Here is a 20,669-nt window from a genome sequence, read left to right on the forward strand (position 1 = left end):
TTTTAGACAATTTGCTCCACAGTTCATCTAAATTTCAAGGAGGTGTGCTGGGGCGTGTTTTGGGTGGGGCATGGGCTGCACCAAAAGATAGACATTTTTCTGCAATAATGGAACAAAATGAAAATGTCTAGGGCCAAAATTAAGATGTTTTTAGCTTGATCTGTTTCAACAAAAGGTGCCCTAAATGACCATTGGAGGGATTAAGGTATAACCACCCCTTAGTCCGCCAGTGGTCACTGACCCCCCCCCCTCCCAGTCCCCTAAGATGTGACATTGACAGTACATACCAGGCTTTACGACTGCTTCAGATATGATGGCCATTCCTGTTAGAGCAGCAAGCAGGTCCCATGAGTAGCCCAAGAATTAGAGAACGGGACCCAGGCCCATATCCTACCCAGGCCCTTATCCCACCCTAACTGGTACACTTGTGGTGTTACATGCAAGTACTCCAGAACACGAAATACCTACTGAACCTACATATAGGTGGCACCTTCAAGCTTGAGGGCTATTTTAGTGGTGTTAAGTGAGGTAGAGCTGGTATTTTTCTTCTCATGGAGGGCTCACCACATTATATAAGGGGGTTATAGCGAGATGTGTACCTGGGACCTTTTATGTGAAGTCCACTGCGGTGCCCCTTAAGGTGGCCACTGCTCTGCTGGGATGTCTGTGTGGCCAGTCTACTAAGAATGATGGCCCCCAGACATCCTAATGGCTGGTTTTTGGGTGTTTTTCTTTTGGATGTTTTATTTTCCAAAATGGTCCCAAAAGAAAAAGACACTGAGCACATGATGCCTAGCAAAAAGGTGATGCAAACAGAGGTTCGAAAATGGTTATGCTCACCACTTGATTTTTGGACATTTCTAGCTAAACGTCCAAAATTGGACTCGGACGTTTTATCAAAAATGCCCTTCCACATATTGTGAAAAAATAAAAGGGTTTCTAACTCTCTTAGTAATGACGTAGGTATAGATGGCACCTCGGGCATACCGTGGAACTCAGTTTCTCATGATATACTAATAGGCTGGTGGCATCTGTCTTCACGTTATCTGCCAATATGTTAGAGATATCAGAAGTATACTGACATGAGGGTAGTTCTGTAAAATTAGGCACCCAAAATCTGTTCGCATCCTCTGTTCTAGAATAGAGCCTAAGTTGGCATTTGAACACCAATGCTTACACCGTATAAAAGGCAGATGTAAATGTTGGCGCCTAGTGCACAACTTACAGTATTCTATAAGTTTGACACCTAAGTGTGTGACCGAGGGCCGTAGCCAGACCTTGCGGTGGGAGGGGGGCCAGAGCCCGAAGTGGGGGGCACATTTTGGTCTGCCGCCCTGCCACTGCCCACCCTGCCGCCTCACTGCCCTGCCACTTCCCACCCATTGCCGCAGCAAATACCTTGTCTGGCGGGGGTCCCCAACCCCTGCCAGCTGAAGCATTGTTCAGCCCCAGTCTCTGGCGCCACTGCGCTGCCTGCCCTGCTCTGTCTTCCCCTCACTTTCTGCATGCTCCTTCTGGTGAAATTGAGCATGCTCAGTTTCACTAAAAGGAGCGTGCCAGATGTGAGAGGGGAAGACAGAGCAGGGCGGGCAGGCAATACGGCGCGTGCCAGAGACTGGCGCTGGACAACACTTCAGCTGGTGGGGGTTGGGGACCCCCGCCAGCAAAATCGGGGGCTCAGAGGAAATTTAGGGGGACCCAGGTCCCCGTGGCCCCACATAGCTACGCTACTGGTGTGACCTGCCCACATCTCACCCATGTCCTGCCAACATGCTCGCCCCCTTTGCAGTTATGCGCTAAAGTGTCTAGGCACTAACATCTGGAATAGCACCTAACTACCATTTACCCTGTTAGGTGCCTATGTTGTGGTACACCATATCAGATTACAAGAATTATGTCCTGTTTTGTGGCACAGGTAGTGTATATCCGGCCACAGACAGTGGTGTTCAAAGTACTAGGTCAAAGTAAAAGTAAAAATGAATGTATATTTGAATATTTAAGTAAAAGTAAAAAGTACAGTGAAGAACACACACAAAAAATTTGCCTAAGTAAAAAAAAGTTATTGCCAAATATAATACTTTTTGAGTAAAATGTAAAAATACCACAATTACAACAAATGCAACTGTTGTTAATGTTTTTATCCCAACAACTTTATTGCTCTACAGTTCAATCCACTTTGCTTATAGTAAAAGTAAATTTTTGAAAATGACTTGACACTCATTCGAGTGTGCTTGTGAGCCATTAATCCAGTACAGCTAAAAAGACTCAACAACAGCACTAGTGGATTGTTCAGTCTGATAAAACGTTCCTTCAAATCAGATCAGGTTGCAATATTACTGGGTCTGCAGGTTATGATCAAGGGTGTGATACCCCAGGTGAGGGTTATGGGGGGTAGCCCTGTGAATAACTTAACCAGACAAGGTGTATAAATGTGAAAGTACATGTTTTTATTCACCTGAGCCCTGAGACCCGTTGATTCACAGGCCAGGAACACCAGATGCAGCAGTTTCTGTTATTTAGTAACAAGTCTTGAGTAGCCCTCTGGCTAGCAGGCCAAGCAGTCTGTAGCTGGTGGGGCCGTCCTGCAAGCTCTCAGGTCTTCTGAGACTCAGGTGGTCTGGCTCCAGCCAGACCTCAACAAGGCTTGCAAGTCTTAACCAGAAACAAAGTTGGCTTATCTCAGCCAGGTCACAGTAGCTAAATGTATTCAGTGAAGGCATAGACTTGGGCTTCAGTTCTTCCTTCCCTAGGCCTCCTTAACCTCTGCCTGGCTCTGTCTTTTAATCTCTCAGGCATTGACTCCACCCATCGCAGCTCACTTCCCCCCGGGGTGGGACCAGAATTCTTAAGGTGGCCCAGGCTATCAGAGGGACTTTTCTTAAGGGTGAGGGGCAGTGTTCTATAAACCCTTTCACAAAGAGAATCTCTGAAATATTTGACTTTTATTTAGCAAAGAATATTGTATCATCATTATCATCAGCATTAGAAGTAGTCATCCCTTGCATCCTCATCTTAATCTTCATCATCATTGTCATGCTGTCCAATTACAAAGAAGGCTTTCACAAAGTTGGAATCATTGTCTGTTATTGTTCTAATAATTTTTCACCTGATGGCAAAATCTGGTTGAATATTTTTGAGAATTGATGCAAGAATCTCAAATGTGTGGGAACTCTTCAGTCTTAAGGCCAGACTAGCAGACTTCCTCCCTAAAGACTCTTATCAATCCAGTGGAAAATTACTCCATTGTAAAATTTCCTTTGGGATGATGAGCTTTCAGTTGTGGTAGAGACATATTTCCAGTGCATTTTTTCTAGCAAAAAAGGTGCCAATACTCAAATGCTAGGCCATCCTTTAGGGGTGGGGTGATCACCCACCCCACAATAGCCAGGACCCTGCAACCAGTCAAAGAATCTATGGCAAGGCAGAATTTGTGTGTAGAGCCTGAGCTCTTTCATTAAAACTTGGGGTCCATGGGTCAATTTTAGCAGACAATGGAAAAGGTGCCAGCACTCAGTACCCCCAAGTACCCACCTCAAAAAACCCCTGCATATTTCTGTTCACCTAGAACTGCTACCAGCTACAGCTTCATCTCCACCTCCACTTTAAAGTGACCCAACTCATCACTGTTCTATTTGGCTAGAGGCCAGTAACCAGTAACCAGTTTAACAAACACAGGCAACTCCATTGTTCTTATAGGTTATACTCACTGAACTGCAGCATTTAAGGTGACATGATCCACTGTTTGCGTGACGAGGTTTGCAATAGCAAAATCCTGTTCCCAGTTTTGCTGTTTCATTTGGTTTACTGAGGAATCGTCATGTACATTGCCCTTCCCTTCCGTTTTTACTTTTAACTGCAAGCATCAGATATAACTGAGTAAAAGTAGTAAATACTGGCAAAATTGTTACTCCAGTAAAAGTAACAAATGTTATCCTGTACTTCTTTACAGGTAAAAGTAACAAAACTTTTACTTAAGTACAGTAACTGGTTACATTTACTTAGTTACTATACAGCACTGGACACAGATGAAACCACAAGGCGGAGTCAAAAGTCAGAGAAAGCTACGTTTGTTCAAAAACCTGACACGGCGCAAGTTTCGGCTATCGCCTGCACCAGGGGTCAGTCAGTGGTACAACTTAAGACGTTGATCTGTAAAGTTCTTCCCAACAACAGCAAAATAATCTTCTGGTTACAGAGTGTTCTCTTATATTGCGCTTGCTGGGAAGAACTTTATAGATCAATATCTTATGCTGTACCACTGACTGATCCCTGATGCAGGCGATAGCTGAAACACGGGACCGTCTTGAGTGTTTTTAAATAAACATAGCTTCCTCTGACTTTTGACTCCGCCTTGAGGTTTCATCTGTGGACGGATACACTCTCTCTTTCTACCTGACAATATTTTGTGTTATTGCTCTCTCTGATTTACCTGCTTTGTGGGACACCAGGTAAGCTGGAGAGAGCTGACAGGACATTCACCAGTGGACATAGCAGAACTGGAGATCTCTGTCCATGGTGGATCTGCCTTTTTCAGTGTCCCATTCGTATTATAGGAATGCCATAAATGTGTTGGATAGGCTTACAGGAAAGTGAGGGACCGGGACAGCTGGAGACACTATTACTGTTTCCCTCTCTTTCATCTCTACCCCACTCTGTCCTCAGGAGCTCATTATAAGATTGACTTTAAATCCAATTGAGACCATGTATTAATCTTCTATCAATCCTATCAGAAAGAGCCATGGCAGCTTAGTAGCTCTCTCCTTCCCCTCATTCTCACATTCAGATTCAACACTTTGTGGCAATTTGTTTGTGTGTTACTAAAGCAATTCATAAAGCGGTAAAAAGAAAGAATGAAGAATTTCAAAAGGGAAATTCTAGAGTTTGGTGATAGTCAGTATTGTTTCTGGTCTGGTCACAGAACACAAAACATTTTGCTGTCATAGCCTGCTGTTTCCATCAGGTTCATAAAGGGTATTCCCTGCTTTATTCTTTTGTGAGAATGTTTGTATTTTCTCTGTCAGTTCTGGGAAATAGGCATCTTTTATCCTTGTGTTTTGCACAGTGCAGGGGGAAAATTTTGTTTTCTAGTTGTTGCACTGTACACACAAGGTCCCAGTGCTCAAAGCTAACTGGGGCTTTGCAATGTTTCGTGCACCTAATGCACAAAAGGTTTTGGTGCTGCTTTTAAAATTCACAGAAGCAGTGACTGAAGATTCTATGCAAACTAGCTTGTTAGTATCAAAATGTAATGTAAATGAGTCCATTAGTGATTCCCTCCAATGCCCAGAGAAACGGCATACAAAACCTCCTGTCCTAATGACTAAAACCTACTGACAGCTCCAAGCAGACGTTAGGGTGAGTGCAGAGGAGAGCCCCTTGGGAGTAGAGGAAGGGATGGGGGCAGTTGGTAGTAACATAATGTGGAGGGGCATAATCGAACGGGGCCAGCCATCTACATGGCCGGCCATCTCTAAGGCCGGCCCCGCAAAGCGGCAGACCCGACCGTATTATTGAAACAAGGTGGCCGGCCATCTTTCGTTTCGATAATACGGTTGGGGCTGGCCAAATCTCAACATTTGGGCCGCCCTTAGAGATCGCCGCCATTGGTTTCCGCCGCTAATGGAAACTAATGGCGGCCATCTCAAACCCGGCCAAATCCAAGCCCTTTGGTCGTGGGAGGAGCCAGCATTTATAGTGCACTGGTCCCCCTGACATGCCAGGACACCAACTGGGCACTCTAGGGGGCACTGCAGTGGACTTCACAAATTGCTCCCAGGTGCATAGCTCCCTTACCTTGGGTGCTGAGCCCCCCAAAACCCCCCAAACCCACTACCCACAACTGTACACTACCATAGCCCTTATGGGTGAGGGGGGGCACCTACATGTGGGTACAGTGGGTTTCGGGTGAGTTTTGGAGGGCTCACATTTACCACCACAAGTGTAACAGGTAGGGGGGATAGGCCTGGGTCTGCCTGCCTGAAGTCTACTGCAGTACCCACTAAAAACTGCTCCAGGAACCTGCATAGTGCTGTGATGGAGCTGGGTATGAGATTTGAGGCTGGCATACAGGCTGGCACAAAAATGTTAAAAAAAATTTTTTTGGATGGGAGGGGTTGGTGACCACTGGGGGAGTAAGGGGAGGTGATTCCCAATCCCCCCCGGTGGTTATCTGGTCAGTTGGGGCACTTTTTTGAGGCTTGGTCCTAAAAATAAATGGACCAAGTAAAGCCGGCCAAGTGCTCGTCAGAGCCGGCCTTCTTTTTTCCATTATCGGCCGAAGCCTGCCGTCTCTTAACCTCGCCCCGTCACGTCTTCGGTACCCTGCCGACATGCCCCCTTGAACTTTGGCCGGCCCTGCGACAGAAAGCAGTTGAAGCCGGCCAAAATCGGCTTTCGATTATACCGATTTGGCCGGGTTTAGGAGATGGACGGCCGTCTCCCAATTTGTATCGGAAGATGGCTGGCCTTCTCATTCGAAAATAAGCAGGATAGTAACATAGTAAATGATGGCAGATAAAGACCTGAACAGTCTATCCAGTCTGCCCAACAAGATAAACTCATTTTACATGGTATGCAATGCTTTATATGTATACCGGAGTTTGATTTGTCCTTTCCATTCTCAGGTGTAGATCGTAGAAGTCTGCCCAGCACTGGTTTTGCTTCCCAATTACTGGCATTGTCACCCAATCTCCTCTAAGATTCCATAGATCCATTCCTTCTAAACAGGATTCCTTTATGTTGATCCCACGCATGCTTGAATTCCATTACCGTTTTCATCTCCACCACCTCCCAAGGGAGGGCATTCTATGTATCCACCACCCTCTCCATGAAAAAATACTTCCTGACATTATTCCTGAGTCTGCCCCCCCCACTTCAACCTCAATTCATATCCTCTAGTTCTGCCGCCTTCCCGTCTCCAGAAAAGGTTTGTTTGAGGATTAATACCTTTCAAATATTTGAACGTCTGTATCATGTCACCCCCTGTTTCTCCTTTCCTCCAAGGAAAGGATCTTTGCTAATCAGTTGTTGATGCGGAAGGTTTTTGTGCTTCACCTATTAGCCTCGGCTGTGCCTGTCTAGCCGAAGCACAGAACAGTTTCTTCAGTTCTCCTCATCCACCCCCACTACTTTTTGGCCAGGGTTTCCACAGCCGTTCCCTCTTGACTGGGCATGTGCACAAGATCTGTGCCTCCCGCATAGCTCTTGTGGGCATGCGCCAGGCACCTTCCTCCCCCTTTAACGTCCAATGCTCAGCGTTAACAGCATGCATATAATTTGCATGTTAGTGTTGAGCGTTGTGTGGTAATTTTGTTTTGGTGTTCGGGTCGGTGCTTTCCGGCGCTGTTTCCTACAGCACCAGCATCTGAGCCAGTCTGGATTCATGAGATTTTCAGTTCAGTTGTTTATCTTCATGTTTGTGTTTCTAATTAACAGTCATTTATTTATTTATTTGTCACATTTGTATCCTACATTTTCCCACCTATTTGCAGGCTCAATGTGGCTTACATAGTACCGGAGGTGCGTTTACAGTCTCCGGTGTGAACAAATACAGAGTGATGTTGTGGTAATATTTGATGATGATGATGCCTTTGTTTTAATTGACCAAATTGAGGTATTCTGCTAGAGCAGTGATTCTCAACCTCTCTTCTGTTGTGACACGCCTGACAGACAATATTCATGTATGTGACGCGCTGAACACCAAGATCAACAGCTGAACAAAAAACCTAAATATTTCATTGTTTACCTACCATTCAATCCTATATAAAAAAAAACAAAACTGGATGCAACACATTAGTCCCAAATTTCTCACTTGTTATACAAAACAAATATATATTCAAATTCTGGTGTTACTCGGTAACGGCAACACAAAATCCTTCTACTGCCAGACACTGTGAAGCAACACCAAACCCCGCAAAGTTATGTGTTACCACACTTTGATTATTGTAACGCCATGTTGTGTGGATTACTGCGTGGAGTGTTGTGAGCTCTGCAGGTGGCGCACAATGCTGCAGCTCGACTGCTTACTAGAGCGAGTCTGAGCATATTACTCCACATTTGAAAAAAGATGCATTGGTTTCTCATTGCCTGTGGATAATTGGTTTTTAAGACACTGTATGATGAGGCTCCTTGTGCTGTGGTTCAAAAGTTGCAGAAGTATTATCCTACAAGATCCTTGCGATGGCAGGATCAAGAATTGTTGACTGTTCTCTCTGTAGGTGGTATTCGACTGCAAACTGTTCATATGCAGATTTTTCCATTGTTGGACTTCAATTGTGGAATGCTTTTTTCCGCTTTCTGTATAGCAGTTGACTTCTTTGGTGGTATTTAAGAAACAGAAAAAGGCTTTGCTATTTCAGAGAGCATTTTCTGAAGCATAGTTGGTGGGGGATTTGGGCTCCAAGGTTAAGGTTCTGTTTATGTTTATTGAGTGTATTGATGGTGTTTTATGTGGTTTGATTATGTTTGTTTTATTGTACTCCGCCCAGATTTTTGGATGGGCGGACTATGAATTTTTGTAAATAAAATGAATGAATGAATAAATTAATTAATAAATATGCTATTCAGAAACTATGTAACCAACAGAAGTGGACAGAACACTTGCAACATTTCCAGTTGGGGCTGGTAACAGCAGTTATCATTGGGTGTGGTGGGGAAGCAGAAAAGCTTTCAGGAACCCTGGTCTCCCCAGCTTTGCAAGCACAGATGGTTCTAAGGAAAGCACAGGCTTACTGTTTACAGTATGCCAAACTTGGTGACACACCTCCCAACTCTGTGTCCCGACACACTGGTTGGGAACCACTGTGCTAGAGTGTAGGTTCTGTGTTGCAGGTCCTGGTGTAATATTTGCAGCACTGCCTGTTCATAGTAGGGTTGTTGCTGTTTTGTGTTCTGGGAGCTGACGCTTTTTATTTTCAGGATTTTGCATTAGTCATGGAAGTGCTTGGTAGTGGAGGGAGCTTGAGTCGCTGTGAGGTGATAACTAGAAAGTGTAACTTCCTTTTCTCTTTCTCTATCATTACAAAGAAAGAGTTGAGAGAATTCTGGTGTCCATTGGCCAGTTGTCATGCAGCAGCACGCTTGTTCCCTTGACAAATGACCATCTCTCAATACCTCATCACATGATGGAGGAAGAAAACTCACAGAAACATACGATATGAAAAATATATAGTCGGAGAGCTAGAGTCCATGGACAATGTTTCCAGCTCCCTCTCATTTTTGTGTGGACGGTTTTGGCCCAGTGCTTTGCTTCTGCTCCTGTAGACCTGAAGCTCAATTGGAAGGAGCCTTTCTTGAGGCTGTAGCTTGACAAAACATTTATTTTTTTCTCTTTTTACCCCATTTCTAGTCCAGTAATTGTCAAAGGACCCTCACAAAAGGAATATCCCTCATTATCAAATCACCTACAGGGTACAAATTCCATATAATTTAATCATTCATCCATAATTTTAAAATTCTATAGAACGTGCACTCTGTAGGTGATTTGCTAATGAACATGGTCCTTCCATTTATATATTGGAACTATATTTTGGATTGCAGTAATTTGAATACATTAGTTTTGGGAACTGAGAATTCTTGATTTCTGTGCCTTTGTAAAATAGGCATAAATATGCTTTTTTGGACTTTTCCCATAAGTGATATTGTATGATGGGGTGAGATTTTTAAATCCAGGGCCTGTGAATGCTGAAACTAATGACAAGGTCTTATTTTATGGCATCTCTCTCCCTAGAAGCTGTGTGTGTATGGGTGGGGGGTGGGGGGGGGGGGGAGGTGCCCCTCTCTCCTATGTGCTTCCCCTCTCTTTCTTATATGCCTGTTTATTTTAGATGCTGGAGTATACATATGACTGGGACTGCAGGATTAGGAGACTGCATTTTGCAGTGTATTCCAGGAAAGTGTCAGCAAAAAAATTGTTTTAATTCCTCTTTTCATATCTTTATCAGGAGCTAGAAATGTCTAGCTTTGTTTAGAGGACTGGAGTGCACTGAGTGAAAAATCCTGCAGTAAATTATCAGATGCCTTAAATATTACTAAGGAACTAAATCTGTGCTCTTTGGCAGGAAACTTGGAACAAGAGCATATCTGGAAACAATGCCAGTGTCTGCATTCCTAAAAAAAAAAAATGTCTGCTGTTTGTACTGTGTTTTCTCAAAAATGATCTCTTTCACACATACATTGACCCACTGCAGAACAGGTACGGCATGGATGGCAGTAAGTGAGGTTCCTACTTACTAGAACCCTGATGTTGCTTGGGTGACTGCTTGAGATGAAATAAGGAAGACAGTAGAGAATGACACAGGGACGGGGACCTGCAGTAACCGTGGGGATAGGGACGGAGACAGAGCCCACGGGGACGGGGTGGGGACAGGGACAGATCCCACGGGGATGTGGCGGGGATGGGGTCAGAGCCCATGAGGATGGGGACAAACTTTGTCCCTTTGTCACTTTCTATTTTGAAGCCTGTTAATGAACTGGACTGTTATTTATGTTTGATGCAGACAAGATTTTTATTTTTTGGAAAAACAAACAAACATGCTGGCCACAGCTAGCAAAATTTGCATGAGGGATCCTGTACATCCTGCTACCAGCACATCTTCTGAGAAGACATCTTCTATTGCAGGAGGGACTGTGGAAGACAGGAGAGCTAGACTCAATCCTGAGATTGTTGATGGCTTATTCATCCACAGATTAAAAAAATCATAACAGTGCTTCATAGGGCATAGTTCTCCCCTCTAAGGCATACAGAACTGGTTGTATTTTGTACCCCTGGACAATTTAACAGGGTGGATTAGGATTCCTTGGGGTAGTAGAAGTCAGCTATTGTTGGGGTTGGAAAGGTAGAGGGTAGTGGTGGTGGGAGGGTTTATTATTGCTGTTCATTGGTATTATTGTTTTCTATGTGTAATTTATACACAACAGTTGCACAGCATATTGTTCCTTTTTATACTTTTAAGAAAAAGATTTAAATACAGTATAAAATCATAAGTGTTCGAGGCTTCTGCAGATGAGAATAGAGCCCACGTGGGACGGGGCGGGGACAGGGACAGAACCTGTGGGAACAGGGCGGGGACCTAGATGGGGCCTGCAGGGATGGGACTGAGACATCCCACGGGGATGGGAACAAATTTTATCCCCGTGTCATTCTCTAGAAAATCTAGAAGAAAATCATCGGAGAATTTTTTTGGTGCTAGTGACAATTTCTTTTTTTTTGGCAGAGGATTGTAGCATTACTTGTGCATTAAAGGAAGGTCGATGATTGATTATTGTGGGTTAGTGGCAGATCATTTGGAAGATAATGTTGCATACTGATATACTTGACTACAAGTCACTGTCATGTATAAGTCAAAGGTAGTTTTAGAACTGCAAATAGACAAAAATGCTGTGACCCACGTATAAGTCGAGGCTCCTCTCTAGCCTGGGTCATCACCTCTTTCTCACTCTCCCTCCTTTCCATCTCTGGGGTCCAGAATTACTCCCTCTCTCTCCTTCCCCTCCCTCCACCAGTCCGCAGGTTTAGGGTCTCAATTCTCCCTCCTTGCTGTATACCTTCAAAAGTATCTTCCATAGAGCCACGGCAGTGCAGTGATCCTCCTAGTTTGCCTGCAGTCTGCTTCGGAGTACTCTATCTGATTTGTCCTACCCCCAATGACTCAATTTCCTGTTTCTGCAGGGGCAGGATGAAGTGCTTCAGAGAGAGTGCTCCGGAGTAGGCCACATTAAGCCTAGGAGAATCACTGCATTGCTGTGGCTCTATAGAAGCTATTTTTAACGGTACATAGAGAGGGGGGGTGGGGATTGAAACACTGAATCTGTGGACTGGCAGGGAAGAGATGCAGGATTGTGCTACTGATGGGATTGGTGGGTGCTTAATTTTTTCAACCCTCTTTATTTTTTAAGGAATAGTTTTGTCAAAATTTCTCAACTTATAGTCGAGTATATATGGTAATTGAAAGGCTACTGTAATGCCATTGGAGGATTATTGGAGAGATGGTGGTTCATCATTGGAAGTTATTGGTGGCTTACTGAGGGGGTCTTTTATAAAGGTGCACTAGCGTTTTTAGCGCACATTAAATGCTAGAGATGCCCATAGGAATATATGGGCATCATTAGTGTTTTTAGTGCATGCTTAATTTTAGCTTGCGCTAAAAATGCAAGTGCGCCTTTGTAAAAGGACCCTGAAAGATTTATTGTGGTTCATAGTACAATTTATCACAGTGTTGTTGCAAATCTTCAGAGGGCTTCTGGAGCATCACTGGAAGATTGATCATTGGGCTTATTGGTAAATCACCCAAGAAACTTTATAGATGGCCAATAACTGGAAGGTTATGGTAACATTACTGGAAGATCAGCAAAGGACTAACAGTTGATCACTGAGAGTTGTAATTCATGATAGGACTTAATATTGAATCCTTGGAAGGTTCTGGACAATTGTAATGTAATCGGAGAGTAGAGAGCAATGGTAGGCCTATTTGCAAATCATTGGAAGGATGATATTGTGTCCTTGGGGGATCATTGGAGGATTTCTATAGTATTTATTGATGAGCCAGTGAGCAAAAACCAAGGAGGATGACAGAAAAATCTTTACTGAGGATATTAAAAATGACCTGACATGGCCGTGTTTTGGCCCAAAGGCCTGCCTTAGGGGTCTTGGTAAATTTACATGAAAAACAGACATAAATATATATTGTGTATAATTTTAAAAATACATAAGTGAATAAAAGAGAGAGTTATATGAAATTATGAATTTTTTAAATTATACACAATATATATTTATGTCTGTTTTTCATGTAGATTTACCAAGACCCCTGAGGCAGGCCTTCGGGCTGAAACACAGCCGTGCCGGGTCATTTTTAATATCCTCAATAAAGATTTTTCTGTCAATCTTCTTGGTTTTTCCTCACTGGTGTTTCTGGCACCCGGTTAAAAGAAACCAGACAAAAAATCTCCCAGACAAAAAAGCTCCAAACAAAAAAAGTTCCCGACATAAAAGTCCCTGATAAAATAGACTCCCGACAAAAGGGCCTGATGAAATAGATTTATTTTTGAATGATATGAATTTGAAGGGTACAAAGAAGGGGAGGAGCCATAAATTACTGAGAAAGTCCACGGCTTGTGACTTGAAAGTCCTGGCACCTGCCTATGGCTTGACTTCACTTTCCACACTTGGTATCTAGTGAGAACCATAAATCTGCTTGAAAACATAATCCAGCTTGATTAAGGAGGTTTCCCTGCCCCTTAATTTGGACGTTTTGCATGGATGTCCAAATTTAAACTTGGACGTCCCTTTCGAAAATGCCCCTCCACATCAGTGAAGATTTCAGTTGTAGTTTATTATATTTTTTTGTGATGTTATTTTTTTTCTTAGGGGGTTGTTTTGTTAAGGGGTCTGTTTTGTGTAGAGTCTGTTTTGTCTTGGGTTGTTTTGTTGTGGGTTTTTTTGTATAGGTTTTTTTGGGGAGGGTTTTTATTGTCATGGTCTGTTTTGGTTTTAGTCTGTTTTGTTGGGTTTTTTTGTCGTTTTTTTTTTTGTATGGTCTATTATGTCGGGGTGCCGGTTTTTCTTTTTCACATCTCACAACATCGTAAGGTTTTTCCCCTCCTTTTTGGTTGGTATTTATTGATGAATCATTGAAGAGATTTTGGAGAGTAATGGTAGGACTGTTCAAAGCTTATTTGAAGGTTATATTAGTGCCAGTGACTCACTGGAAAATTATTAGTGTCCTCCATGAATCATTGGAAAGTTAATAATAATGTTGAATGGTTGGGATAATCAATGGCTGGATACTGGAGAGTAATTGGTGCATCATATATGGAAGAATTAATGGCAGGCCAATGGAAAGTTTTTGATGAATCACTGGAAGGTCCCTGGAATGGTCAGGCCAGTTGTTTTGTTCCTTTAAAACTGTAATGTTAACAAACTGGTGCTCTCTTTTAGTGCAAAAGTATGTAACATATTTTTCACTTATGAGACCAGATGGTCTGGCAGCCAAATCTTATGCTCTTACATAAGAAATGCCATGAATAGTATATTTCATTATAAGGTGCATATATAACATTTTATATTTATTGATGGCTTATATAACATGGAGGTGCATAATCAAACGGGGCCGGCCATCTCTAATGACGGCCCCATTAAGCGGCGTACCCAACTGTATTATCGAAACAAGATGGCCGTCCATCTTTTGTTTTGATAATACGGTCGGGGCCGGCCAAATCTCAACATTTGGGCCGCCCTTAGAGATCGCTGGGGTTAGAGATGGCCGCCATTGGAAACTAATGGCGGCCATCTCAAACCCGGCCAAATCCAAGCCATTTGGTCATGGGAGGAGCCAGCATTTGTAGTGCTGGTCCCCCTCACATGCCAGGACACCAACCGGGCACCCTAGGGGGCACTGCAGTGGACTTCACAAATGATCCCAGGTGCATAGCTCCCTTACTTTGGGAGCTGAGCCCCCCAAACCCCACTCCCCATAATTGTACACCATTACCATAGCCCTTAGGGATGAAGGGGGCACCTACATGTGGGTACATTGGGTTTTGGGTGGGTTTTGGAGGGCTCCCATTTACCACCACAAGTGTAACAGGTAGGGGGGATGGGCCTGGGTCCGCCTGCCTGAAGTGCACTGCACCCACTAAAAACTGCTCCAGGGACCTGCATAGTGCTGTGATGGAGCTGGGTATGACATTTCAGGCTGGAATAGAGGCTGGCAAAAAAATGTGTTTAAAGGTTTTTTTTTTTTGGGTGGGAGGGGGTTGGTGACCACTGGGGGAGTAAGGGGAGATGATCCCCGATTCCCTCCGGTGGTCATCTGGTCAGTTTGGGTACCTTTTTCAAGGCTTGGTCGTGAACAAAAAGAGACCAAGGAGGGCCGGCCAAATGCTCGTCAGGGCCGGCCTTCTTTTTCCATTGTCGGCCGAGGCCGGCCATCTCTTAACCACGCCCCCGTCCCACCTTTGCTACCCTGCCAACACGCCCCCTTGAACTTAGGCCAGCCCTGCGACGGAAAGCAGTTGAAGCCGGCCAAAATCGGCTTTCGATTATACCGATTTGGCTGGCTTTAGGAGAAGGCCGGCCATCTCCCGATTTGTGTCGGAAGATGGTTGCCCTTCTCCTTCAAAAATAAGCAGGATGGTAACATAATAAATGATGACAGATAAAGACCTGAACGGTCCATCCAGTCTGCCCAACAAGATAAACTCGTTTTACATGGTATGTGATTATTATATGTATACCCGAGTTTGATTTGTCCTTGCTCAGTACTGCTCTGATAATAAAAGTTCTGAAGCTAACATCAAAACCCCTTAAAATTTACACTCCAGCCCATCCATTTCTATTCAGTTATGATCAGGGTGTAGACCGTAGAAGTCTGCCCAGCACTGGTTTTGCTTCCTAATTACCGGCGCTGCCACCAATCTCCACTAAGATTCCGTAGATCCATTCCTTCTAAACAGGATTCCTTTGTGTTTGTCCCATGCATGCATAAAGACCTACAGAGGCTATTCTAAAGACTTCAAACTCTGATGGGGCACACATTTAAGGGTGTCCATTGTTACCATTGTTGTTTGCCGTGATTATAGGGCATTTAGCACACATCAGGAAGAATGTACAAGTGACAGGGATGAGATGGTCAGATATGCTATTTACAATTGCAGAACCAGAGGTGTCATTGCATTGTTAATACAGGACCCGTAAACCTATGGTAAAGTCTCTGGCTTCTGAGTAAATATGACAACATCAGCAATACTCAACATTAACGGTCCAGAATCTAGAGCAGTGAAGCTGCAGAAACGATTCCTGTTTAAGTGGGTATCCCCATCTGTTAGGGATACTTCTTGCAGCAGATGGAGACTTTTTATGTTTTGAACTATATTCCTATAATCTCAAACTTGCTCCACGAGTTGGATAGATGGGCAAAGTTGAATCTCTCATGGATTGGAAGGACAGAGGCAATGATGATTCTTCCAAAAATTTTATACCTTTTCAAAACACTTCCAATTGAGGTACCAACTGAAACTTTCAGAGCTCTACATGTAAAGCTATTTTGTTTCGTTTGGAATGGATATCGTTCAGTAGTCTTGACAGCAGGGCTGTAGTGAGGTATGTGTGCCCATACGAGGCACAGGGGAGGTTGGGGTTGCAAAATTGTACCCTGTTCATTGCCTCCTCTGTTTGACCAACATCTCTCCTTCTTCTGCTTAGGCCTCCCCTGGGTCTACCTGAAGGATGCCCTGGTGGTCTAGGTTAGGGCAAACAGCAGCAATCCCCACTCACTGCTGCCCATCCTGGCTTGGAGTTCAAAATGGCAGCCACAACCTCTAGCACCACCAGAGCATCCTTCAGGAAGACCTACGGGTAGGTGGGGGATCTTCAGGGTAGGGTGCTTTTTGGGAAGAGGGCTGCTTCTGGGGAGACCAGGGAGGGTTTCTTCCAGGGGGACTTTCGGGAGGAGTATGGATATGCTTGGGAGAGGTGCATTGGCGGGCCAGTTGCACAGGGTACAATCTGAGCTTGCTATGGCCCTGCTTGAGAGAAATTGTTTTTTGTTGAGACAAGAAGGGGACTAGAGGTGCTCAACCTAGAAAAATATTATCAAGCAACCCAGTTTAAGGCAATCCTGGAGTGGCGATGGGTGACGCTAGAACAGGATAACTAGCTTCAGATCTCTTTTATTGCAACTTTTCTAGGTAAATGTAGGAAGAAAACAAAGAGAATAATCCCTACCTAGTGCTAACCAGGAATATATGGCATGCATTTCAAAAGATCCTGCCAGGGGTGGGGGGTATGATAGGGGTACAAGCCGATTACAAGATACAATAATGCGAGAGAAAGAGAGGATCAGATCTTTATGCACTATCCCCTTAATTCTTTAAACTTGTATGCAAAGTTATGCACTATAACTTGTTAAAATGAGCTGCCAATTGTGTTAAAAACCAATAATTAGTATTAATAAGTACTAATTCGCAATTAACAGGTATGACTGCCCTCTGTCTGTATTCTACAGAATCCATAGTGCGTTACTGCAAGGGGGTGTGGACCTGGAAGGGGCATGGGGCACTTTTGCGCGCAGGTATTAGAATAGTATCAATTATGCACCTTACTGACAGAAGACAGGCGTGAGTATTTACACCAGGCTATGAGCTGGTGTAAATGCTTGTGCCTAAAGTTAGGCATGTAACTATAGCCTTATGTTAGTAATCTATACCGGCAATTAGAATACATCATGCCAGGTGACCTGTAGAGAATTATCCCCTGTAAGGGCTTGGGGCTAAGCTTCATAAGGCAATTTTTCAATCAGGATAAGAATGCTTAAATTTGTAGAACTATAGACTAAGTATCAACTGATGCTTGGGGATATCATCACATATCTACAGGCTAAGCATTATTCCCCTGATTCTACAGAGGTTGCCCTGAGTTGGGCGCCAGAATTTGTATGCGGATCTGAGAACTGCATTCAAATGGTTTTAATTGGTGCTAACAATCAATGCTGTTAGGGGCAGGGGCGTAGCCAGACAGCAGATTTTGGGTGGGCCTAGACAAGAAGTGGGTGGGCACAACTGTTCTCCCCCCTCCCCCACCAACTTGAAAAAAATATCTCAGCTGGCAGGAAAACACTGCTTTCTACCTTGGCAGCCTGAAGCAGGCATTCGCTGAAAACTGAGCATGCGCAGTTGCCAGTATCGGCAGCTTAGGAAGCTCAAACTTCTGAAGTGGAGAGCAATGTTTTCAGCACCATCAGGAGGAGGTCTTCAGCTGGCGGAGCTTGGGATCCCCACCAACTACCACTAAATGTGTGCTGCTGTTGGGTGGGCCTGAGCCCTAAGTGGGTGGGCCCTGGCCCACCTAGGCCCACCTGTGGCTACGCCACTGGTTAGGGGTTGTCTATTAGATTGTAAGCTCTTTGAGCAGGGACTGTTTTTCTTCTATGTGCGTACGCCTTGTAGCGCTATAGAAATGCTAAATAGTAGTAGTAGTAGTAGGGTTGTATGCGGATCTCGCACACACTTCTTTAACAGCCATGCCCAACAGTTTTGTAAAAAGTGGGCATGCTAATGGGCAGGTCAGGGTGGTCCAAGAAGTTGGGTTTGGCGTTCGGCCATCCATGCCTAACTTTGGGTATGGGAATTACACTAGCTTCTATGAGGCGTCAGTCCTGCACCCACAGTTAGGCGCGACTTGCACACTGAGCCTCTATGTTGAACGCCCTTTATAGAATAATGGCTCAGTGCAGATCCTTTTGGTGCCTGACTTTTGATGCTATATATAGAATTTCCTCCTACGTAACATGCTCATGGGTTTTACAGGACATACGAGTGGAGAAATCACCATTTAAGGTTGTTATGTGGATCCAGCCTAAGGAAGGGGTCATCTCAAAACTTTATGCAATGTTGAACTCTAAAGGGAAGAAGGAATTAAAGTATGCCCAGAAATGGGAGGGAAGCTGGGAAGGGAACTGGAAAGAGATGAATGGATTGATGTCTTTTGAAAGAACTTCAAAACTGGCTGTAGCCAGAAAGATCATAGAAAAGGGATATAAGATCAGGATGGGAAGATAAAATTTCTCTTCTTTCTCGCTGGGGTGTAGTAAGTCAGGAGATGAGAATTGTTGGAGAGGATGTGTGTTTCAAGGCACCCTTTTGCACATTTGGGACTCTATATATAGCACTGAAAAAACTTCCACCTAGGCGTATTCTGTAAACCATGCCTAGATTTAGGTGTGGTTTATAGAATACGCCTAGTAGGTTTATAGAATAGACCTTGTGGCCATGCCTGCACCTCACTCAAGATGTATCCATTTACAGCAAGTAAAACTAGGTGTAAATACCGGCACCTAAGTTAGGCACGGAGAAGGTGTATTCTATAACCCTGCATGTAAATTTTTTGTAACACCCACAACCCGCCCATGACCACACACCTCTTTTGGCAGTATGCATTAGAATTTATGCGCACCGCTTTACAGAATACACTTAGCAAGTTGCACATGTAAATTCTAATTAATGCCAATGTCAATTAAGTGGCAATTATCAGAACTGATTGGCTTTTTAAGTAATTAAATTTTGCATGCAAATCCAGAATATGACCGTATTTGTATGCACAATTTCGGTCATGCTATATAGAATCCAGGGGGATGGTGGGACTGTTCAGTCATACAAGAATTCTGGAACAATGTCTTTGACCTCTTCGCTAATCAGACCAAAAATGAGATCCCCAAAACCATGCAGGTTATATTATTAAACGCTACAGTCCTGAGGGAAGAGGGACCAAGAGATAAGCTTTGGCTGGCTGATACAGCTGCCAGATTGGTATTGGTGGCAAACTGGAGACAACCATAAGCACCCCTCCTCCACCTCCTGTTAAGAGTGTGCAAGAAAAACTCCATTAATAAAAAAGATTTTAAAATAAAATAAATAAAACTCTATCATACGTGTGACATATATAGATGAACAGCCCTACACACAAAGAAGCTTAAGTAATTCCAAGAGATATCACAGTTCTAGGATTGAAGTGACTGAGTGATGCGATCGAAATGGAAGGAGAGGTGGGGGAGAGGGGAAGACTAAGAAAATTATTACAAGAATATACTTTGACATTGTTAGAACCTCAAACAGTTGGCTTTATATGTGATTTTGTATATGGATTACAAAGTCCCGTTCCAATAAAAATTACAATTAAAAAAAAAAAAGTCGCTTTTATTAACAGGTAGCAATGTTTTCCAGTTTGCTGAACCTTTGCAGCCTCTTATGTAAACTCTAAATAATTTTATAGTTTTCACACTGGAAACCAATTTTTTGTCCTCACACAGACCTATCTTTGCAGCAGGTAAGGATGTACTCTCAATGTGTCTTCAGACTCTCAAAAACTGTTTTTCTACTCTCTTAATTAGGGCTGTATAAATGTCACGTTCCTCTTTTGCCTGCCCGAATACATATAGATTGGAGTTCCTGTTAAACATAAACATTCATTGCATGCCGGGACATCTAGACCTTCTTTTCGGAAGAAATTGGAAATTCAGTGCAATAGGAGTGAACCTGCAACCAGTTCAGTGTTTCCCTACAAACCCTATTGCCAAATGGCCTGCTTTAAACCTTCCATGGGCTTTTCAGAAGAGACAGGATTACCTGTTCCAACTCATTCCAGTCTGAGATCAAAGAAACATTTATAAAGAACAAAATAACTCAAAATATAGATGATAATGGCTTTTTGGGACAGAGCCAATATAGATTTATCCGAGGGAAGTCTTGTTTCACAAATCTGCTACAGTTTTTTGAAGGCTTGAATAAATATGTGGATAAACGTGATATTGAGGCGTATTTTCAAAGCACTTAGACCTACAAAGTTACACAGAGGGGCATTTTTTAAAGAAACATCCAAGTTGCAATTTGGACATCCTTGCAAAACGTCCAAATCCATGGGTGGGGAAACCTGTATTTTCGAAAAAAGATGGATGTCCATCTTTCGTTTCAAAAATACCATCAGAGATGTCCAAATCCTTAAATTTGGACGTCCCTAGATTTAAACACCCCTAGATTTGAATGTCCTTAGACATGGACGTTTCTGACTTTTGGCGATTTTCGAAACCAAAGACGTCCATGTCAAAAACGTCCAAATGCAAGCCATTTGGAGGTGGGAGGAGCCAGCATTTGTAATGCACTGGTCCCCTTGACATGACAGG

At 43.5% G+C, this 20,669-nt stretch overlaps 1 protein-coding gene across 7 annotated transcripts in view; it reads left to right on the forward strand.

Annotated features, from left to right (window-relative positions):
• PHLDB1 (pleckstrin homology like domain family B member 1) overlaps positions 1–20,669 on the forward strand; it is a 142,835-nt gene that overhangs the window by 27,899 nt on the left and 94,267 nt on the right. The gene's annotated exons all lie outside the window — the stretch shown is intronic.

Source organism: Microcaecilia unicolor, chromosome 12 (genome assembly GCF_901765095.1).
Source record: "Microcaecilia unicolor chromosome 12, aMicUni1.1, whole genome shotgun sequence".
Classification (NCBI taxonomy): domain Eukaryota; kingdom Metazoa; phylum Chordata; class Amphibia; order Gymnophiona; family Siphonopidae; genus Microcaecilia; species Microcaecilia unicolor.